The 17,752-nt window shown below is 43.0% G+C and overlaps 1 protein-coding gene across 9 annotated transcripts in view; it reads right to left on the bottom strand.

Moving 5' to 3' along the window:
- ARFGAP1 (ADP ribosylation factor GTPase activating protein 1) overlaps positions 1-2,602 on the bottom strand; it is a 34,573-nt gene extending 31,971 nt beyond the window's left edge. For 3 of the 9 annotated variants that reach the window (XM_060771949.2, XM_060771953.2, XM_060771952.2), the window contains exon 1: positions 2,359-2,601. The gene's annotated coding sequence lies outside the window, so the exon portion shown is untranslated. Of the gene's footprint in view, positions 1-2,358 lie in introns of all 9 variants that reach the window. The other 6 variants (XM_060771957.2, XM_060771951.2, XM_060771955.2 and 3 more) reach the window with 4 other exon arrangements.
- Positions 2,603-17,752: the final 15,150 nt, after the last annotated feature.

Below are 17,752 nucleotides of genomic sequence, written 5' to 3'. Positions count from 1 at the left end.
GATTCTATGATTCTATACCCACTAGTCGTACCTGTGATAGAGGAAAGGGTGAAAGGAGGGCCTCCCCTGAAGATCGAAGAGGTCATGCGGGTTTATGGAAGGGGATGCGGTCACGAAGGTAGGCGGCTCCCAAACCGTTCAGGGCTTTGTACGTCAAAACTTGCACCTTGAATTGGGACCAGAAAATGAATGGCAGACAACAGAGTTCCTTAAACAGGGGGGTTGACCGCTCCCTGTAATTCACCCTGTTAATAATCTGGCGAGAGTCCAAAAGTGGCAGGCTAAAACCCAGAACCTCAACCAATGGCTGATACCAAATGAAAGACTCCCCCCCTGGGCACACAGAGGACTGGGCAACTTGGAAGGCGCTGAACAGAGATGCAGAGCCAACCTTCAGAAATGGGGCCACAAAGTGGAATCCATGACATGCGAGTGTGGAGAAGAGCAAACCACTGACCACCTGCTGCAATGCAACCTGAGCCCTGCTACATGCACAATGGAGGACCTTCTTGCAGCAACAGAAGCACTCCAAGTGGTCAAAGGACATTTAATCAACTACCAAACTCACAAATTTTGTATTTTGTCTGTTTGTTTGCTTTGTTCTGTTAGAAATGTAATATAATCAACTGGTTGCCCTGACACAATAAATAACAAAAAAATAAATAATCTAGCTACCTTCGAAGGCTTTCATGGCTGGAATCACTAGGTTCCTGTGGGGTTTTTCGGGCTATAGGGCCATGTTCTAGAGACATTTCTCCCGACGTTCCGCCTGCATCTATGGCAAGCATCCTCAGAGGTACCTCACTACCTCTGAGGATGCTTGCCATAGATGCAGGCGAAACGTCAGGAGAAATGCCTCTAGGACATGGCCCTATAGCCCGAAAAAACCCACAAGAACCTAATCTGGCTACCGAATGCTGGGCCAGCTGAAGTTTCCGGGCCGTCTTCAAGGGAAGCCCCACGTAGAGTGCATTGCAATAGTCCAGACTGGAGGTAACTACGGCATGGATCACCATGACCGTGGTATCTATTGATCTACTCACATTCACATGTTTTCAAACTGCTAGGTTGGCAGGAGCTAGGGCTAACAGCACAAATTCTACCCACTCCCTGGATTCGAACCGTCGACCTTTGAATCAGCAAGTTCAGAAGCTCTGTGACTTAACCCGCTGCACCATCATATAAGGCATTATATTATATCTTTTAGGCGATAGCTCGCTTTCCGAGGATGATTGTCTTCCAATATTCTTGTGGGTCTGTATGTGGCTGTGGAGCCCTATTCTTGCTCTGCATCTTCTTCCGCAGTGAGGGCATTGGTTTCCAGGTGGAAGGCGGTCTCGGCCGGGGTTGGCTTGACGCGCCTTCCTCTTGGCACGTTTCTCTTTTTCACCCTCCACTCGTGCCTCCTCAAATTCTGCAACACTGCTGGTCACAGCTGACCTCCAGCTGGAGCGGTCAAGGGCCAGGGCTTCCCGGTTCTCAGTGTCTATGCCAGAGTTTTTAAGGTTGGCTTTGAGCCCATCTTTAAATCTCTTTTCCTGTCCACCAACATTCCATTTTCCGTTCTTGAACTCGGAGTAGAGCAACCGCTTTGGGAGACGGTGGTCAGGCATTCGGACAACGTGGCCGGTCCATCGGAATTGGTGGCGGAGGACCATCGCTTCAATGCTGGTGGTCTTTTCTTCTTCCAGCACACTGACGTTTGTCCGCTTGTCTTCCCAAGAGATTTGCAGGATTTTCCAGAGGCAGTGCTGATGGAATGGTTCCATCATATTGTATTGTTATTAGATACAAATTATTATATATTATAATACACACCTTATTATTATTATTATTATCATTATTATTATAACTCGCTGCACCATCAGGGTCTCCATATAAGGCGTTATATTAATATTGCCATCATATTGTAGTATTATTATTATTAGATGCAAATTATTATATATTATAATACACACCTTATTATTATTATTATTATCATTATTATTATAACTCGCTGCACCATCAGGGGGCCCATATAAGGCATTATATTATTATTACCATCATATTGTATTATTATTAGATGCAAATTATTGTATATTATAATACACACATTATTATTATTATTATTATTATTATAGAGCAGGCATGGGCAAACTTCGGCCCTCCAGATGTTTTGGACTCCAACTCCCACAATTCCTAACGATGGGCCTTGAAGTCCAAAACACCTGGAGGGCCTAAGTTTGCCCAGGCCTGCTTTGGCCATTCCTTTCCCTCAGGCTTTGCATCCTAAAACGCTTTTCCCTTCAGAGAGGAATCTCTCTCTCTCTCTCTCTCTCTCTCTCTCTCTAGGGCAGAATCCGAACTCAGGGCCCTTACCTCTGGAAGAAGGAGGCCGGAAACCCCTCTCTGGCCCCTCTCTGCACTCAGTCAGCCTCCCTCTCGCCCGGCGTCGGCGTCTCTGCCTGGCTCCTCACTGCGCAGGCGCGCACACACACCGCCTCCGCCATTTGCCGGCGACGTTGCCACTTCGCAAAGGCTCCTGGGTAAGGTTTAAAAACACACACACCAAAGACGCCTTGCGCTAAGAAGAAGCAACTCCGTGGAGGCCGGCTGGAGACGAAGGAGTGCGCCTGCGCAGTGACGTCTTGACACGTCGGCTGCGACGCCACGCATGCGCCTCTCCCCTCTCCTCCTCCTTCCGATTGATTGACAGGAGGAGAAAATGGAACGTTGAGAGAGAACGTCGAGCGCTGATTGGCTGCGGCGCGCCGAGTTGTCATGTAGCTCGCAGTGAGATAGAATCAGGGCCCATCTCCGCTGGAGAATTAATGCAGTTTGACACCACTTTAACTGCCAGGGTTCAATGTTAGTAAATGATGGAAGCAATATTCCTGCATCTTGGCAGAATGGGGTTGGACTGGATGGCCCATGAGGTCTCTTCCAACTCTTTGATTCTATGATTCTATGAATAGCTTTACAAGGTTGGAAACATCTCTGCCCAATTTTGGGATTTGGTTGCGGAATATTTTAAAAAAGTGTATTATTATTATTATTATTATTATTCTGGCACAAAACACACTATGACACACCAAACAAGATATATATGATCCCACCAGTTCTTTCACCACACCGCACATTCACCAGACATACTGAGGAGTGAGGTTGAATGGGCCTTAAGAATTTATTTGTCGTGTCAGAGCAGCCAGTCCATTATATTACATTTCTAACAGAACAAAGCAAACAAACAGAAAAATACACAACTTGTGAGTTTGGTAGCTGGTTAAAAGTCCTTTGACCAGTATCTGGCCACTTGGAGTGCTTCCGGTGTGGCTGCAAGAAGGTCCTCCATTGTGCATGTGGCAGGGCTCCGGTTGCATTGCAGCAGGTGGTCAGTGGTGTGCTCTTCTCCACACTCGCATGTCGAGGATTCTACTTTGTAGCCCCATTTCTGAAGGTTGGCTCTGCATCTCGTGGTGCCAGAGCGCAGTCTGTTCGACGCCTTCCAAGTTGCCCAGTCTTCTGTGTGCCCAGGAGGGAGTCTCTCATTTGGTATCAGCCATTGGTTGAAGTGCTGGTTTTGAGCCTGCCACTTTTGGACTCTCGCTTGCTGAGGTGTTCCAGCGAGTGTCTCTGTAGATCTTAGAAAACTATGTCTAGATTTAAGTCGTTGGCGTGCTGGCTGATACCCAAACGGGATGAGCTGGAGATGTCTTTGCCTTGGTCCTTTCACTATTGGCTGCTACTTCCCGGCGGATGTCAGGTGGTAGTGTGGTGAATTAATTAGAACCAGACATCCTGAGGAGTGAGGTTGAATGGGCCTTAAGAAGCATTGCTAACAACAAGGCTGCAGGAGACGACGGGATCCCAGCTGAACTGTTTAAAATCTGAAAAGATGATGCTGTCAAGGTGATGCATGCCATATGCCAGCAAATATGGAAAACACAAGAATGGCCATCAGACTGGAAAAAAATCAACTTATATCCCCATACCAAAAGGGAAATGCGAAAGACGGCTCAAACTTCTGTACAGCGGCCCTTATTTCTCATGCCAGTAAGGTAATGCTCAAGATCCTGCAAGGAAGACTCCAGCAATACATGGAGCGAGAGTGGCCAGATGTTCAAGCTGGGTTTAGAAAAGGCAGAGGAACGAGAGACCAGATTGCCAACATCCGCTGGATAATGGAGAAAGGCAGGGAGTTTCAGAAAAACATCTATTTCTGCTTCATTGACTATTCTAAAGCCTTTGACTGTGTGGATCATAATAAATTGTGGCAAGTTCTTGGTGGGATGGGCATCCCAAGCCACCTTGTCTCTCTCCTGAGGAATCTGTACAAGGACCAAGTGACAACAGTCAGAACTGACCACGGAACAACAGACTGGTTCAAGATTGGGAAAGGCGTACGGCAAGGCTGCATCCTCTCACCCAACCTTTTTAACTTGTATGCAGAACACATCATGCGAGGATGTGCGGGGCTTGATGAATGCAAAGCTGGGGTGAAAATTGCTGGAAGAAACATTAACAACCTCAGATATGCAGATGACACCACTCTGATGGCCGAAAGCGAGGAGGAGCTGAGGAGCCTTCTAATCAAGGTGAAAGAAGAAAGCGCAAAAGCCGGGTTGCAGCTAAACATCAAAAAAACTAAGATGATGGCAACAAGAATGATTGACAACTGGAAAATAGAGGGAAAAAATGTGGAGGCCATGACAGATTTTGTATTTCTAGGTGCAAAGATTACTGCGGATGCAGACTGTGGCCAGGAAATCAGAAGACGCTTACTTTTTGGGAGGAGAGCAATGTCCAGTCTCGATAAAATAGTAAAGAGTAGAGACATCACACTGGCAACAAAGATCCGCCTAGTCAAAGCCATGGTATTCCCTGTAGTCACCTACGGATGTGAGAGCGGGACCTTAGGGAAGGCTGAGCGAAGGAAGATAGATGCTTTTGAACTGTGGTGTTGGAGGAAAGTTCTGAGAGTGCCTTGGACTGCGAGAAGATCCAACCAGTCCATCCTCCAGGAAATAAAGCCCGACTGCTCATTGGAGGGAAGGATACTAGAGACAAAGTTGAAGTACTTTGGCCACATCATGAGGAGACAGCAAAGCCTAGAGAAGACAATTATGCTGGGGAAAGTGGAAGGTAAAAGGAAGAGGGGCCGACCAAGGGCAAGATGGATGGATGGCATCCTTGAAGTGACTGGACTGACCTTGAAGGAGCTGGGGGTGGTGACGGCCGACAGGGAGCTCTGGCGTGGGCTGGTCCATGAGGTCACAAAGAGTCGGAGACGACTGAACGAATGAACAAACCAGTTCTTTACTACTGGCAGGTGAAACTTGTGACATAACTTCCAATTAATCATTTGGGCCAGAGAGTTGTGCCTCTGTTTGTAGTCCGTCTGTGCGATTTTCTTGCAGCAGCTAAGGATATAATCAATTAATCAGCTTCCTTGCATCAGCTTCCCGCTAGCTTGGCAGCCACCTTTCCACCAAAGTCAACATTGACACCAAAATACAACACCGCCTGAGCTCTGCGAGTGCAGCGTTTTTCCGAATGAAGCAGAGAGTGTTTGAGGACTGGGACATCCGTAGGGATACCAAGGTGCTTGTCTATAAAGCTATTGTCCACCCAACCCTGCTATATGCCTGCGAAATGTGGACTGTCTACAAACGTCACATGCAACTCCCAGAACGATTCCATCAGCGCTGCCTCCGGAAAATCCTGAAAATATCTCAGGAATATAAGCGGACAAATGTCAGCATGCTGGAAGAAGCAAAAACTACCAGCATTGAAGCGATGGCCCTCCGCCATCAACTCCGCTGGACCAGCCATGTTGTCCGGATGTCTGACCACCGTCTCCTAAAGCAGTTGCTCTACTCCGAACTCAAGAATGGAAAACGGAATGTTGGTGGACAGAAAAAGAGATTGAAAGGTGGGCTCAATGCCAGCCTTAAAAACTCTGGCATAGACACTGAGAACTGGGAAGCCCTGGCCCTTGAGTGCTCCAGTTGGAGGTCAGCTGTGACCAGCAGTGCTGCAAAATTTGAAGAGGCACAAATGGAGGGCAAAAGAGAGAAACGTGCCAAGAGGGAGGCGCATCAAGCCAACCCAGATTGGGACCACCTTCCACCTGGAAACCGATGCCCTCACTGTGGGAGAAGATACAGATCAAGAATAGGGCTCCATAGTCACCTACGGACCCACCCTGGAGGATTATCCTACTTGGAGAACGAGGGATCGCCTAAGTAAGTAAGTGCACAATTTGCATTTTGGGTCATCAGCTGATTTTTCGATTCTGGCCTTAATTGCATTTGTTCAGATGGCTTGCTCCTGGGCTGCAAGAACCAGGTCTTCTTCTGTCTCCATCTTCAGTGTTCCATTCATGAGCCATCACCGGGTCTTCTCCTTATCAACTTTTCCTTCAGTTTTGTCAAGGAACTGCCCATGCAATGCTTTGTTGTGCCAGCTGTCAGCTCCGGTTTGGAGTACATTTTTCTTGTACTTATTGTTTTACTGACACAAAAACACCAAATGTCACAGCAAATGAGATATATATGCTGGATTTCGTATCACAAAATCACAAGCCTTGGACTGTGTGATGTACTTATTATTATTAATAGTAGTAGTATTGAACTAGCCATCCCCTGCCACGCGTTGCTGTGGCCCTGTCTGTGTATATGTGTTTTGTGTGTGTGTATATATATGTGTGCGTGTATATATATTTGTATATATATGTGTGTGTGTGTGCTTGCGTATATATATTTTATATATGTGTGTATATATTTGTGTGTTTATATGTGTACATGCATATTGTGTATATGTGTATGCTTGTCTATATGCATATTTGTGTGTGTATATATGTATGTATATGTATATGTATATGTCTGTGCATGTGTATATGTTTATACGGAACAATGAGAGTGGATTCTGATTTTATTGCTGAGGCGTTATGATTGTTATACTGTTGTTAATTGTTGATGTTATAATCTGTTTTAATTGCATTATACTGTTTTGTGATATTTTGCATTGTTGTGTAAACCGCTTTGAGTCGCCTAAGGGCTGAGAAAAGCAGTATAGAAATAAAGTAAATAAATAAATAAATAATATATGTATGTGTGCATTTGTATATGTATATTTTGTGTGTATGTATATATATGTGTGTATATGTATATATTTGTGTGTGTTTGTGCACATATATATGTGTGTGTATGAATGTATGCATGTGCGTATGTATATGAGTGTATGTATATATGGTGTATTTTTGGGGTTTTTAAGTCTGTTCCGCCTAGGTTTTGTGTGCATGTGTGTGTGTGTTTATGGGTAATGGACACTCGTTGGACTGTTAGGTGTCTAGTGTCCAAATTTCGTGTCAATTCATACAGTGGTTTTTGAGTTATGTTAATCCCACAAACGATCATTACATCTTATTTATATAAATGGTCAGTGTAGGTACATTAAGTTCATCGAGTGATTTGGATTTTTCTCATTCAAAGTGTGGCCATAAGTCAAAGTCGACTTGAAGGCAGTTGACAGCAAAAATCAAATGGGATGATGTTGTAAGTCAGATTGATTGTTCACATGTTGTTTTGTTCCATCCAAAGGGTCAGTTTAAAAGGACCTGTCACTTATTCTTCAAAAGCCAATTCTTCAACATGCAACAGATGATTTTTTTAGGGTATTTGTTGTCTTCCACTCCCGGGGATTAAAAAAATGAGAATAAAGTATACAATCTATGTATATAAAAATGCTCTGTGCGTAATGAGTATCTTAAAAACAAAAGAACCAATGAACGAAATCACACCGAATTTGGCAACAAAACGTCTCACAACACAAGGAATGACCATCACTCAAAAAATTATGATTTTGTCATTTGGGAGTTGCAGTTGCTGGGATTTATAGTTCACCTACAATCAAAGAACATTCTGAACTCCACCAATGATGGAATTGAACCAAATGTGGCACGCAGAACTCCCATGAAAATACTGGAACTTCCAGAAAATACTGGAACTTCCAGAAAATACTGGAAGGGTTTGGTGGGCATTGGTCTTGAGTTTTGGACTTGTAGTTCACCTACGCCCAGAGAGCAGTGTGGACTCAAACAATGATGGATCTGGACCAAACCTGGCACGAATATTCCATATGTTCAAATATGAACCAGATGGAGTCTGGGGGAAATAGACCTTGACATTTGGGAATTGTAGTTACTGGGATTTATAGTTCACCTACAATCAAGGAGCATTCCAAACCCCACCAACGATGGAATTGGGCCAAACATCCCACACAGAACCCCCATGACCAACAGAAAATACTGTGTTTTCTTGTGATCCTTGGTGATCGTTCTGACACCCCCCAGGTGACCCCCCTCCCCGGGTCTTGACTTTCCAGATTGAGAAATGCTGCCCTAAGGCCATCCAGTCCAACTCCCTTCACCAGGGCAAGAAAACATAACCAAAGCCCTCCTGACAAAGGGCCATCCAGCCATTCACACACATATATAGGTATAGGACAGATGCAGTATCAAAGATCTGAAAGGGACCCCCAAAGAAGGACAATGATATCTTGCATATTCCAAAGCAGGCAAACCAGACACTCTCCACATCAACACTGACAAAGAAACAGCAAGAAATACTGTTTACCCACAAGCATAAAAACATTACATATATTAGAAACCAACACTTTCTAATTACTTTTCCAGCTCACCAGACTGGGCCACAGCAACGCGTGGCAGGAGACAGCTAGTAAACACATAAAAAGTTAATAGGGTGTTTTTTTCAGCAATTAGTGGCGTTATTACTGACCCCATTTGTTATCGCCACTTGCCTTTCTGAGTGCTAGTCTCCACGTGTTTTATCGTAACAATACATTTTTGGATTCAGTTGTCTCTATAGAAACCAATGAATCCTACGTATGAGAGAAAACATATCATTCAACCCCAAGTAGCTTAGTATATAAGATAATCTGTACCTAGCCTTTTTTATTTAAATGCACAGAATAATGTTATCATCCTTAGTGTCTTGCTTCTTTTAATCAAATAAAGAAACTAAAATATTCACAAATAAATGCGTAACAAGAATGGAATCTGCACTCATGTTCCAAATATTATGTAATAGCATTCATGTGCTCTTCATGGACACTTCTGGTCCCATATGGGCAAATAGATAATTTGTTTTAGTCAAGGCTTGCATGTGCTTTCCAACTAGGCTTTTTTTCTAAATATATTTTAGGACTAAATTGCAAGCTTTAGAACAGTGGTTCTCAACCTTCCTACTGCTGCAACCCCTTAATACACTTTCTCATGTTGTGGTGACCCCCAACCATAAAATTATTTTTGCTGCTACTTCATAACAGTAATTTTGCTACCGTTATGAATTGTCATCTGACATACAGGGTGTATTTTAATTCACTGGATCAAATTTGGCACAAATACCTGATACGCCCAAATCTGAATGCTAGTTTGGTTGGGGGGGGGGGGGGGGGAGATTAATTTTTAATTTGGAAGTTGTAGTTGCTGGGATTTATAGTTCACCTACAATCAAACAGCATTCTGAACTCCACCTACGATGGAATTGAACCAAACTTCGCACACAGAACTCCAATGGGCAAGAGAAAATACTGGAAAGGTTTGGTGGGCATTGACCTTGAGTTTTGGAGTTGTAGTTCACCTACATCCAGAGATGACTGTGGACTCAAACAATGATGGATCTGGACCAAACTTGGCACAAATTCTCAATATACCCAAATGTAAACACTGGTGGATTTTGGGGGAAATAGACCTTGACATTTGGGAGTTGCTGGGATTTATAGTCCACCTACAATCAAAGAGCATTCTGAACTCCACCAACGATAGAATTGGGCCAAACTTCCCACACAGCACCCCTATGACCAACAGAAAATACTGTGTTTTCTGATGGTCTTTGGTGACCCCTATGACACATCCTCGCGACGACCCCCCCCCCAGGGGTCCCGACCCCCAGGTTGAGTAACGCTGCTTTAGAAAATAATTCAGCAAAAGTCATTATGAAGAAATATAATATATACTTCCGGGGTTTTTAGGATCTAGCATCATTTTCAGTTATGTTTAGTTCATTGGATAGGTTATCCATAATTTGGGCATTATTTGTGGTCCCTCGTGCGTCCCTGAGGGCAAACCTGAAACACATATTTCATAGTAAACTGGTGTGTCTCTGCTACCGTTGGAAAAAAAGGAACCCACTGTACAGACAAAAATCTCATGCCATCAAAAAAAAAAAACCCACAAAGGAAGACTGTTCAGTGTTAGCAGTGTTGCTATAGTTACCATATTTTTCGTTAACTGAGGTTTGCAATTTAATCCTGGATGAATCCAAGAACTGGACCTTCCACCTGCTGCTTGTACTGAACTCTTGACAAAATCATAGACTCTTAGAGCTCAAAAGAATCCCCAAGGCTCATCCAGTTCACTCCTTTCTGCCATGCAGGAAAATACAATCCAAGCACTCCTGAGAGATGGCCATCCAGCTGCTGGTTAAAAACCTCAAGGAAAGGAGACTCCACCAGACTCCAAGGCAGCAGCAGATTCCTCTACTGAATAGCTCTTGCCATTTTTTTAAAGTAATAATATTTATTTGAAATTTGATTTTTTTAGTTTAAAAACAAAACAACAGTAAAACAGGAGGAGAAACATAAATTAAACAGAACCATAACCCAAAAACAAAAAAACTCTCTATATAAATAGACAAGAAAATCTTTTACTTCCTAGTATCTTCTAGGAAGATCTTTTTCTTTTTCTTCTTCTTCTTCCCTTCTTCTCTCCCTCCTCTTCTACTTCTCATTCTTGTTTGCTTTTTTCCCACTCTTCTTATATTCTTCCTTTTTATATTATATATTTTATATTATAGCTCTTGCCTTCAGGAAGTTCTTCCTAATGTTTAGGTGGAATCTTTTCCTACCATTTGAATCCACTGTGCCCTAGTATCTAGAGCAGGAAACTCAATAATAATAATAATAATCATCATCATCATTTTTATTTATACCCCGCCACCATCACTCCCAACGGGGACTCGGGGCGGCTTACATAAGGCCAAGGTTTCCAGCGGAAATCCCACGGCATCCATCACGGGAGCCTCTAAATCTCTCAGCAAAGCATCAAGTTGACAACAGAGGCAGAAATCCTGGGACTAACAGGCCTGTATGTGGACCTCTTCTGAAGTCCCATGATTTTTTGTCCCTGTTTAAAATCCATGATTTATTGCTGTCTGGAAGCACCTTGAGGCAAATGATAGGATAGTAACAGCAAAGTGTTGAGTTAATTAAAAATTGTTGGGATCCAAAAATTGATAGAGGGGAATGAGCGTATCATAGAATAATAGAGCTGGAAGAAACCACATGGGCCATCTAGTCCAAGAATAAGACATTTTTGGTAGTGCTGATCCCCTGCTATCTGAAATAGTTTGGTATGTTTTGTATTATCAGACTGAACTTGGATATAGAAGCAAGCACTCAGGGAAACTAGTTGAGATAGACCACTAGACTGTCTCGGTATTGTCAACTATGACAGGAGTTTCAGGCAGGAACCAAATATTATAGTATATTATTTATTTATTTATTTATAAGTTTTGTATACCGACCTTCTCAGTTCTCTTGAGGGACTCAGACCGGTTTCCAACCATAATATCACAAACAATCAATAAAACATCATAATTCATATTACAGTAAAACATTAAAACAACAATTAGATTCAATAACTACAATGGTCAGTCGTCACACTAAAATCGTAATAATAAGCCACTTTGGGTTCTATATTGGGAGGAAGATGGTATATAAATTAAATAAAAGTTTAGAATTGAAATGTCTAAATCAGGTGTCCTTAAAACAAGTTAAACCTAGGGTTGGTTCACGATCCTTCAAACTGTTGCGGAACTGGGCTATTGTTTGAAAATGATATGAATGAATTCCTATGCAATACACACTGCCCATGTTATTTTTAGTGCAAAAATAATATTGAAAATTAAGAATAATTTTCACCAACATAAACTTACCAGTATTTCAATGGGAAGTGTGAGCTTGCTTTTGGCTGATGAGATAGTCAAGGGAATTCAGGATTGTTGTGTGCCTTCAAGTCATTTCAGACATAGAGGAGGAATGTGATATCAGACAAAAACAAACTAATGCAACTTCTATTGCGTGTGTTCTTCCTCATTAATAGGTTTACCATCTTAGCTCCACTCTGATGTTGATTGGCCAGGTGTGTCTCGTTTTCATTGCTAAATGTTGAGCCCTATAATCCCCACTCCTGTCCGTGAAGTTATGTGCTCTAGTGACATGCCTTTTTTGCCTTTATAGGGGAAAATGAGAAATTCCTCTCATCCATATTAGTGACTGTGCTGGTATGGCTGTACCAGGAGCTCTAACTTCTTTTCCTTTCTATTGAGTGTTTGCATGTATTCCAAAGTTCCATGCATTTTGCAATAAGGTGGCTTCCCTTGTTTTGCAATAATAGGGCCAATGACCCATCCATTATCATTATGTTCTTTAGTTCCGCCCCTTTTTCTGGGTTAAGGAGGGAAAAGGGGGACCTCTGGTTCAGTTCACACAGAGAAGCCTTTCGTACAGGACGTGAATCAGTTCCACCAGTAGAAAGCTTCATCTTTTACAGCTTTGCTGGGGGGATCCAGTCCCACAGCTCTTCAGATAACTACAGCACAGCCTTTGTTGGGGAATTTAGTTCCAGAACTCTACAGCCAGCCTTCGCTGGGAATTGAAAGCCTTCTTTCCTCTTGGAAATCTACTAAAGGACTCTGTTTGGTAAGGACCACTCACGGCAGCCATAACACAATTTGGACCGGGTGTAGGGGCCCACGCCAGCAGAGCTTAAGTTAGATTGCCCAGGGAGGGGTCAAGGATTTCCCTTGTAGAAGGAAGAAACAGTTTATGAAGAAAGTTGCCTGTCTCTTATGGACAAGATTTAAGCAAGCCACCAGATGATTCAAAGCCTTGAAGTATTTGTTTGATTTATTGAAGATTTAAGCAACAATAAAAACTTTGTTGAACTTTCTAAGTCTTTAAAAGAACTTTGTGTGGGGAAATCTGAAGGGCCCCTCAGCCAAGGCACCCCCAGCATCCCGTTGGGCATTCAGAAAACATGTCCTGTCTACAGACCCTTTCAAAGGCCCAGCGCGTTACAGCACAGTGACACTTGCACCCTTTCTGTTAACAAGCTCAATAGTCTCCAAAATGTGTTTGCACTGGAAGGAACAATGAAATAAAAGGTATGTGTCATGTGTATTGTCTTCAGTGCAAAACAAAAGAGGCCTTTTTAGAGAAGTACAATTATTTTTGTGAAACCCAAATACATGAACAGTCATTCCTATTCATACACTGCCATGGAGCGTTTGAATTAGAGTCATGTTTGCAGAACGTTTAACACTCTCCACACGCACGCTTTGAATTATACCTGGAGACGCTTTTCTAATTTAAATTTGAAAGTGGTTACTTGAAATGAATATAAAGGAAGGTTATACTCCTGGTGGACATCCCCATCCCATGTAGGGATACATGCTACACATCCAGATGTTCGTTCTGAAGTCAGGTTGGGGGGCTTTATTATTTCCAGTTTGTATTTGTTTTGTTGGTTTTCCTTCTGGGGACACTCGGAAATCCCCAACCAGCATAATAACTCCTATAATTTAAATAGAAATACAGCACCCCCAATCCATGGGTTAAATTTTCATAGTTTCAGTTATCCACAGAAAACTTTTTACAGTTTCAGTTATCCACAGTCCAAAGAGATGTAGTTCTTTGCTTTCATAGTTTCAGAGATCTGTGGTCCAAAAATATTACGGACTGTACCTGCCAAGTGTTGCTGTGGCCAACCTTCCCTTCCTCTTTCTCTCCTTCTTTCTTTCTCTCCTTCCCTTTCTTTCTTTCCTTCTCTCCTTCCTTCCTTCCTTCCTTCCTTCCTTCCTTCCTTCCTTCCTTCCTTCCTTCCTTCCCCTTCCTTCCCCTTCCTCTTTTTCCCCTTTCTTTCTTCTCTACTTATTCTTGGACTGCAACTCCCAGCAGTCGTTCTGATTGATCTACCTACCTACCTATCTCTGTTTAATCTATCTATCTGGAGGACTGCTGGGAGTTGCAGTTGCAGTCTAGGAATAGGAAATTGGAATTATGCAGGAATTGGGATGCTCTCAAAGAAATCCAAGGAGAGCAAGCTTGCATCTTGGAAGCAGTGCATTTGGATCATCCTCCTCTCCTAAAGGGCCTAGTTTAGGTGATGCTGGGAACTAGGAAGAGAGTGTGGATATGCTATTTTGTGTTTTGTTTGCCAGGGGAGTCATTTTTGCTCATGTGCTGGATAGTGGAGGATTAATTGGGATTACGTAATTGGGCAGTTGAGGTTATGTATTGTCAAAAGTTTTCATGGCTGGAATCACTGGGTTGTTATAGGTTTTTTGGGTTATATGGCCATGTTCTAGAAGCATTCTCTCCTGACATTTCGCCTGCATCTATGGCAAGCATCACAACCTCTGAGGATGCTTGCCATAGATGCAGGTGAAACATCAGGAGAGAATGTCTCTATAACATAGCCATATAGCCCGAAAAACCTACAACAACCCAGTTGGGGTTATGTTTCTTGCGACTGAGTTCTGTAAAACGTTTTGGATATTAACCTTTTTAAAAATATTGAAGCAATCAATAAGTACTTTGGCCACATCACGAGAAGAAAGGAAAGCTTAGAGAAGACAATGATGCTGGGGAAATGGAAGGAAAAAGGAAGAGGAGCCAACCAAGGGCAAGATGGATGGATGGCATCCTTGAAGTGATTGGATTGATCTTGAAGGAGCTGGGGGTGGTGACGGTTGACAGGGAGCTCTGCCGTGGGCTGGTCCATGAGGTCGGAAATGACTGAACGAATGAACAACAACAAAATAAATATTTTAGGAATAAACTAAAAGAAAGGTATGAACCAGATGCCTCCCCAGGTCTGAGTTTCGCATTAATTGGGGTAGGTCAGAATTAGCAATGCTGATTGAGTTACTTTGGCAGAGCACTTCATGAGTGCAGCCTCAAGGGAGCACTGTTGGACAGCTGTTCTCGTTTCTCCCATCTTATTCAGGCTCCCTCTTGCTCTGTTTTCCTCCTGGCCTTGGTTCACTTACCAGTCAAGAATGTTCACATACAGTCTGGACAACTAAATTAAAGACGTGATCCAAATTGCCACCGGCCAATTGGCAATGGTCTGTGCAGTTTTTCCAGAGGAGTTTCCATTTCTATTCCTCTTTCAAGGCCTTTGCTATGTTCATCAGATTACGCTGTGTTTTCTGTGTCAGCATCCTCAGAGTATTGGTGGATGATGGTTTATCCCTGCACGAAGGCATCTAGTTTCCATCTTTTGAACATCTGTAGGTTTTTGTCCATTGAGACTGCCCATCTGCTTTTCCAGACCTTGGTTAGGTCATGCCTGGATTATTGTAATAGCTTATTGGCAGTTTTGCCTTCCTGCTTGCTTCTTCCTCTGGATTTATAACAGAACAATGTGTTGTGAGTTGTTTCACGTCTTCCTAAATATATACAGGCAAGTTACAAACAAGATAGGTTTATTCTTAAGTTGAATTTGTATGTAAGTCCGAATAGGTAACTTTTAAAGTGTAACTCCAGCTATTTACACACACACACACACTTCGGATAGCACAGGGAGGGGTTAACATCTCTGCGGTGTTCATTTTGCTGTCTGTGCCCGTTCAAAGGATTTCACCCAGCTTTCTGTCTCTGTGATAGTTGGATTTTGACAAATTTGGCTTGTTGTGGAAACAAGGATTGGTGATAAAGCTTCAGTGGAGACCACCCTTTCCCCATGATAACTCTTTCAGGAGTGGATTTCCCTTCCAAGGGGTAGATTTCTCTTAGGGTTGTTGTAGGTTTTTTCTGGCTATATGGCAACGTTCTAGAGGCATTCTCTCCTGCCGTTTCGCCTGCATCTATGGCACGTATCCTCAGAGGTAGTGAGGTCTATTGGATCTAGGGAAATGGTTTTATATATCTGTGGAATGACCAAGGTGGGGCAAAGAACTCTTGTCTGTTGGAGCTAGGTGTGAATGTTTCAACTGACCACCTTGATTAGCATTTGATGGCCTGGCAGTGCCTGGGGCAATCTTTTGATGAGAGGTGATTAGATGTGCCTGATGTGACCTCAATACCTCTGAGGATGTTTGCCATAGATGCAGGCAAAACGTCAGGAGAAAATGCCTCTAGAACATGGCCATATAGGCCAAACGTCAGGAGAGAATGCTTCTAGAACATGCCCATACAGCCCACAAAAACCTACAACAACCCAATCCATTCCAGGTTTTAACCTATCCAACTATACCTCTGAATGAAGTTGTTATATTTCTAATCATTAAGAAATTTTGGTACCAGAGTCAGAAATGGCATCCAAATGTTTTGTGATTTCAGCATCCGCAAGAACAGTGGGTTCTGGAGCCTGGCATGTCGAGCTTTCTAGAGGGCTGAATGAGACACAGGCAGGTTGAAGACAAAACCAGAGGTTTATTCTTTATGGCCTAAGAGGATATTAGTGGGGAAAGCACTCCAAACTACTGACATACCGCAACTGTGAACACAGGGCATATTTATTACATTTTGACAGCTATTCCAGACTTCCACGGTGAAACTTTGACCATGCTGGTGCAGTTGTACATTTTAATTTACAGATCTCTTCCTAAGCGGAATGTCATCTCTTTTGCTAGATGATCACATCTCTCCATTTCCATCCACTTTCGAACAGACTGCACCTGGGGCTATCAAAGGAAGCTGCCTTTGGGGGATTCCAGCTCGTTTCTACTTCTTGGCATATTTAAAGTTGAATTCCAACTATCTTTAATGTGACATGTTTCATGAGCAATAAAATCATTTAGGAGGAAGTATTAAAGAGTGTGCTGGGGGAGCACGTATCTTTTCCCACCTGGTGCCTCCTTACAGCATGTGAGTTTTCTTAATTTCCCTTGACATTGTCTGACATGCCTCACAGTTTCACTTTCTGAGAAGTTTCAGTTGGGAAAATCTGAAGGTGCATCTAAACTGTATAATGCATGCAGTTTGATACCACTTTAATTGCTGGGATTCAATGCTATGGAATCCTGGGAACTATCATTTCATGAGGCACCAACACCCTTTCATAGAATCATGGAATCAAAGAGTTGGAAGAGACCTCATGGGCCATCCAGTCCAAAATCCTGCCAAGAAGCAGGAATATTGCATTCAAATCACCCCTGACAGATGGCCATCCAGCCTCTGTTTAAAAGCTTCCAAAGAAGGAGCCTCCACCACACTCCGGGGCAGAGAGTTCCACTGCTGAACGGCTCTCACAGTCAGGAAGTTCTTCCTAATGTTCAGATGGAATCTCCTCTCTTGTAGTTTGAAGCCATTGTTCCACGTCCTAGTCTCCAAGAAGGCAGAAAACAAGCTTGCTCCCTCCTCCCTGTGGCTTCCTCTCGCATACTTATACATGGCTATCATATCTCCTCTCATCCTTTTCTTCTTCAGGCTAAACATGCCCAGCTCCTTAAGCCGCTCCTCATAGGGCTTGTTCTCCAGACCCTTGATCATTTTAGTCGCCCTCCTCTGGACACATTCCAGCTTTGGCAGAGAAGGCTGAAGAACTTGAAAACTCTTATCTCCTAGGATTCTATAGCACTAAGCTATGGAAGTTAAAGTGGCATCAAACTGCATTAATTCCACAGTGTAGATGCATCCCTGAACTTCTCATCCTGCAGCTACTTACCAGGATCTTACCAAGATC

Source organism: Anolis sagrei, chromosome 4 (assembly GCF_037176765.1).
Source record: "Anolis sagrei isolate rAnoSag1 chromosome 4, rAnoSag1.mat, whole genome shotgun sequence".
Classification (NCBI taxonomy): Eukaryota; Metazoa; Chordata; class Lepidosauria; order Squamata; family Dactyloidae; genus Anolis; species Anolis sagrei.
The sequence above is the reverse complement of the archived record's forward strand: the minus strand, read 5'-3'. Positions and strand labels throughout refer to the sequence as shown.